Source organism: Gossypium raimondii, chromosome 11, assembly GCF_025698545.1.
Source record: "Gossypium raimondii isolate GPD5lz chromosome 11, ASM2569854v1, whole genome shotgun sequence".
In the NCBI taxonomy this organism is placed as follows: domain Eukaryota; kingdom Viridiplantae; phylum Streptophyta; class Magnoliopsida; order Malvales; family Malvaceae; genus Gossypium; species Gossypium raimondii.
Window position 1 is genome coordinate 35736884 of NC_068575.1, and position 6330 is coordinate 35743213.

Below are 6330 nucleotides of genomic sequence, written 5' to 3' on the forward strand. Positions count from 1 at the left end.
TTTTGAGTGTTTTTATATGATATGGATAATGGTTAGCTATTGAAATGGCTAATTAAGAACATGTTTGGTGTTATGGATGCCTAAATGATAGTAAATACAAAGAAATTATAAAAGAGTAAAAATTTGCAATGGAACAGTTTTTGGATAGCAACAGTGACGTGATTTTGAAAAATCACCAAGGATAGTATAAATGGAATTAGAGAGTGAATGAGATATATTATTAAATCTTATCGATTCTATTTTCACACGAAAGAAACGGTGTAGGCAAACGAATTTTATATTAGGAGATATTTGAATTTTAGTGAGATAGGGTCAGAGTTGTTTTTAAAGTCCCCTGTTCTGAATTTAGAAAATCATTAAAAATTATACAGAAAGAATTATGATTCATAATTTTTATTTCTAGAATCCTTAGTGAGTCTATTTTCAAAAGAAACAAACGAGAACATTATATCAATTTTTTACAATGAGATAACTAATTTTTAGTATAGAGAGGTCAGAACTATTGAGTAGAGAAATAGGGGAGATTTTAACTAATAAACTGTACTAATTGGCTAACCCAAAAATTCTGAAAATTTTATGGTAAGAAGATATTTGAGTCTAGTTTTAGGGAAAATTTACGAATCTAAATTTTGAGTTTCGTAACTCGAGTTATAATTAAATTAGTAACTTTCGTGAGAGTGGACAACTTTACTGTGAATAGTGATATAAGTTATTTTTGATTTGTTTAAGTATTCAGAACATTTTTAGTGTTTTCGATTTGGACCCAAATCATTTTCGTTGCATGTTTTAGGGTCTCGAGGGTTATTTTTAGGGACATATTGATTGAACATGAGCAAATTAATTTTAAAAGCAAATTTTTATGCTCCGAACTGGTAAGTTAAATCAGATAACGCCTCGTGCTCAACTCCGGCAACGGTCTCGGGTAAGGGGTGTTACAGAGAAGGGATCAAGAGGTTCAAAATGCTTGAGATTAGCAACGTGACACTATTTTAGACACAATCAACAAAAATTTAGAACGTCTAAGTACAAAAATTAAGCATCGAAATTGTAATTGGGGAGATAAGATTGATCAGCCTCGTCTTCGTGCAAATAATGCTCATGTCTCTCGTGCAAATGATGAGACTTTGGTTAATAATGATCATAGACAACATTTTTTTAGCCAAACCAAAGTTCAACATTCCACCATTTCGAGGGAAGTATGATCTCGAAGCATATTGTGAGTGAGAATAAAAAATTGAACTTATGTTTCGTTACTATAAATGCTGGAAATAGGAAAAAGTCCAATTGGTGACCCTTGGGTTTTCAGATTATGCGTGGAGTTGTTGGATTCAACTCGGAATTGATTGTCAAAGAAACCACGAAAGGGTAATTGAAACATGGGACGAGTTGAAGCAAGTGGTGCGAAAGCGTTACGTTCCTTCTCATTACTATAGAGGGGTCCCAACAAGACTTCAATGTCTTGTTCAAGGTAATCGATCTGTTAATGAGTACTTTAAGGAGATGGAGATGCTTATGCAAAGAAAAATATAAGAGAGAATAAAGAAACTACCATGGTGAGATTTGTAGATGGCTTTAACGTTTTGATAGCCAATGCTCTTAATCTTCAAACCTATATTGATCTTGAGGAGATGGTACACAAGGAAATTGAGATTGAGCAACAATTTCAGCAACATCAATCTCGTCCATTTGGCTCATCACACTGTTATCGATGTACAAGTTCTAATTCTTCTTTCAAGAATTCAAAACCTTTTTATTCTATTAATAAGTTGCTGCCAAAACATGCTGAGACTAAACCTTTTGAGTGGAAAAGTGGGGCTCCTACAAAACATTCTTCTACATCTTTCAAGCAACTTCTACTAATTTTTCACCAAAACAACAAAGAGCTCATGACATTGAATGTTTTACGTGTAAAGGGCGTGGACACTATAGTCGTGATTGTGCCAACACAAGACTTTTCTTGATTAAAGAAGATGGCGACCTTTGTGAACCGAAAACAAATGATAATGAGAATTTTTTCCTTTAATCTATAAAGTTAGATGAAATAGAAATATCATGTTCTCCTACTAAGATATATTGTACTGAATTAAATATTCATAATACTTGTGAGGGGGATATGGGAAGTGAGGAAAAATCATGTGAAAAAACAAAGAGAAAAGAGACCTTTAGTGATGAAAGTCTACTTAATGGTCCAAATATAGTGAGTGAAAATCCATATGAGGTAAAATTGGAGAGTTCTCAAGTGGAAAAAGAAAATGAAATGCAAGAAAATACCCATACAAAAGTGAGGAATGATTATATTTTAACTAACTCTAACTTAAATTTGTTTAGTGGTGTTTCTTTGTTACAGGATTTCAAAGATCCATTGACGGACTCTCAATTATATTACTCAACCATCGATAGACAATTTTACTTGTGGGAAAAGGGTAAGTTGAACATTGATAATTCTCCACAAGTGCTAGAAGGTAAGAAAAATAATGATACATCGGGAATTGAAATATGTAGGCATACCTTGAATGTTTTTGATAAGTATGCTACTGATTTTATTTTTTCTTACGATATGCCTTCTCATTGGTCAAGTTTCAATAAACAATGGTCTGAAAGTCCAATTGATTTTATGGGTTTATCTAGGTATTTAAAGTTTACTTTTGTTGCATTCAACAGGTTTATTAAAAAACCTCATGCATTTGATCTTGCAACAAAAGTTTCTACCTTAAACTCTAAATATGAATTTTTACATAATAATATTAAACTACTTGATTTTTATAATCATGTGAAATTCTTAACTCATTGTTGGAAATTCTTATGGATGACCATGAATAATATTCAAAGAAAGTTACAAGTTATTTTTTACTTGAACACTCATATGCCTAATATTTCTTTGTCTAGCGTTGATGGTTTGTTTTTAAAGGAGAGAAACTTGATCCGTGTTGATTTGGGATATAAAAATCATATCTTTGATCCTGGAGATAGTTTCAGCGCACAAGAAAGTTTAGGTAAGTATTTTATTCATTTTATTGTTATTTATTCTAATCCCTTTTCTTTCTGTGCAGCTAAAGATTTAGGGACGAATCTTCTTGAGGAATGGGGGAATGATGAGAGTCTCAAGGCACAATTTCAGACCCATGAATGTGATGGACTCACACTACCTACACAATCCATACAATTCATTATTATTCTATTTCTCTTTTGAGTTAATAAATTCTTTCTGGGTTTTTCTTTTCAAGAATTACTCTAGAATTTCTTTTAGAAGAGTTTTAACAATCTTTTTAGATTGTGGAGATCATCGTCAAACTTTTTCTTGCCAAGGGACATTATGAATGTATTTGGATGAAATTTAATTTTGTTTGTATTAATGTAGGATTTGAATGGTTTACTATTTTGTTGGTTTGGTAATGCTCCGTAACCCTATTCCGACAACAGATGCGGGTTAGGGGTGTTACAGTAAAGTTTCTTACTTGACTGTGAGGTTTTACGACATTGTTTTGATCTAGAGTTTTTATTTGAACAATGTCAGGTATAATAGACTGTTCCTGATCTTTATCAATAATAATTAAAAGAATGTGTTGAGGAATATCGACATATTCTCCTTCAAATACAATGTCCTTAATTCTCTCTCCCCTTGCACAAACTCAACATCCTCAAAGAACAGTCATTATTCGTCTTAAAATAACCTTAATAGTTGGATTGTAAAATTTGTAACCCTTAGATGTTTCAAAGTATCTTAAAAGATCAAAAGGGGTCAATAATATTGTTGGACACACGTTCTCAATTCTCCTTTTAGAGATATAACCTAATCTCTAGTGTCACAATGAAGCTAAATTCTTAGTGGTTAATTTGTGTCTTTTACCTATTATGGTAGTATACAAAGATTCATTAAATGAAGAAATAATATTAAGTAAAATAGATTATCATAATTTGATAAGGAATTGAAGCCAACCAAATTAAAATTCGAAAAAAAAAGAACTAAATTTTCTATTTTAAAATGAACAAAAATAAATAAATTTGTTCAATGTTGAAAATCAAATTCTACCTAAAAGGTAGTATATTAAAAGTCTTAATAAAATTTTAAAAAAATCAATTATAAATAATAATCTAAAGTTCATATTGGTTCAATTTCTATTGAATGGCCATTGCCTATGTAAATATATCTTTCACAATCATTTGACTTTTGGCAATTCTTGCTATTTTGCATAGACATACAGATGTGTATTGTTGCACTGGAATCTATCTATCAAGTGTGTCTAGGTACCGAAGTCAAATTAACCTTAGAATAAACAAAATTAATAAGTGAGCATGCTGCACCACAAAAGAAACAACGATCTTTAGTTAATTCCTTTTGTTGTTCCTTTTGTAATGTCATATCCAAAACTTTCTTATTTTTCTTTATATACCTTATTGAAGTTAGATTTGTTAAGAACGTATCAATTTCAACTTTTTCATTCTTAACAACTCTCTTTTCAGTGTCAGTCATAAGTTCCATAGTCGTGGTAATCGGACATAATGCCCTTAAATGTTTCAATGTATGCAGTGATGCTGGCAAGTATAATAGTAGCTAAATCAATCAAAACAAGCTCACATAATACTTTAAATTTAAACCAAAATTATTTGAATAAAGGTAATTCTCATCTCAAGATACCAGTCACTCCATTAGTATTTCATCATTGGACAAAATATTAACTTACAACTGATATCTTGGTGTAGTAATTAAACACTGACAATAAGAACATGTCAAATAATAAATCTTACTTTGGGTTGATTTATTACTCACATATAAAATTGAATAATCGTCACATGTTTATCATACAGTTGCACATTTAATTTTGTTAAATATTAACCTTGCTTTGGGCTGATCAATATTAACATGACTTAAGTTACATACACACAATCTTTTTATATTTTAAAATAAAATAATTTTCACAAGGTCAATTTAGCGACTTGTTCCTTTAATTATATTATTTTAGAAATATATATACAACAATATTAAAATTCAAAATTTCAATAACAATCAAAGGTCAAAATTGAAGTTTTTGATAGCACAACATTTCTTAAAATAACCCAAAATAATGTTGTCTTAATGTGCAAGAAAAATTTGAAAACCTTAATCTTTAATTGATTTCATATATATTAAAAATAAAAACCTATGCAACCAAAACTATTTTACACTAGAAACAAAATAGTAATAGTTGGCATATCCCACCATTCATATTGTAGACCATATCATCATAATTTAATCAAATATTTAGATTCATAATATGCCAAAACCAAACACTCACAGGAAAATATAAAACTCAAAACCTTAAAAGCGAATCAATCCATAATTATAGAAAATCAATATATTCCTAATTATTTAACATGATGAACCTCGGATGTCACTTGTTAGAATCGAAAATATGATATAAAACTTAATAAACAATGATACGTCATGTCAAATTATCAAGAACAAAATTAAATGCACAAGTGTACCTAAATTCATCGATTTCTTGAAATCTTAAGATCTTGTGCTTTTGATCATCCAAATTAACACACAAGTAATTTAGAAAAGTTACGTATGTGTTATTTGGGACTATAACTCTAATATATAACTTTTGCAAATTAACCTAAATTTCTAATAAACACATTATTAATTAGAAATTAGCTACTAGAGTATCTACACTAGAGGTGATCATGGGCTGGGCTGGGCCCAGACAAAATTTTAGGCCCGTTTTCTAGGCCCAGGCTCGGCCCGGCCTAAAATATGGGTCTAAAAATTTATCCAAGCCCGGCCCAAAAGAAAATTACTAAGCCCGAGTCCGGCCCATATTTGATTAAAAATATATATTTAATATATAATTCGGATTTAAAGTCCAAAAAATATATATATTTATTTGGGCCAAAAAAGTCTTACCCGAGGCCTGGCCCGTTTTCTAAACGGGTCTCTTTTTTTTGCCCAAGCCCATATTTCGAGCCTATATTTTTACCCGAACCCTCCTATTTTTCAGGCGGGCCGTCAAGCCGGGCCGGATAGCCCAACCCATGATCACCTCTAATCTACACATATTTTACCCATACTTTATTTAATAATTGAAGCCTAATAAACCTTTAACTAAATTAGATCATTTTAATTTGGACTAATCTTTTATACTAGTAAATAATATGTAATTAATTCTTATTATATATTTTATTATATTACTTTAATTGTCCATAAATTATAAAATTATAAATTAATATAATAAAATTACATCTTGACTGCCCAAAAATTTATAATTTCCAACGAATCCTGAGGCTCTCCCACTTCATTAGCACGATATCAAAGTTTGCCAAAGACAAATTTTTTCTTCGTTCTTCTTTGGC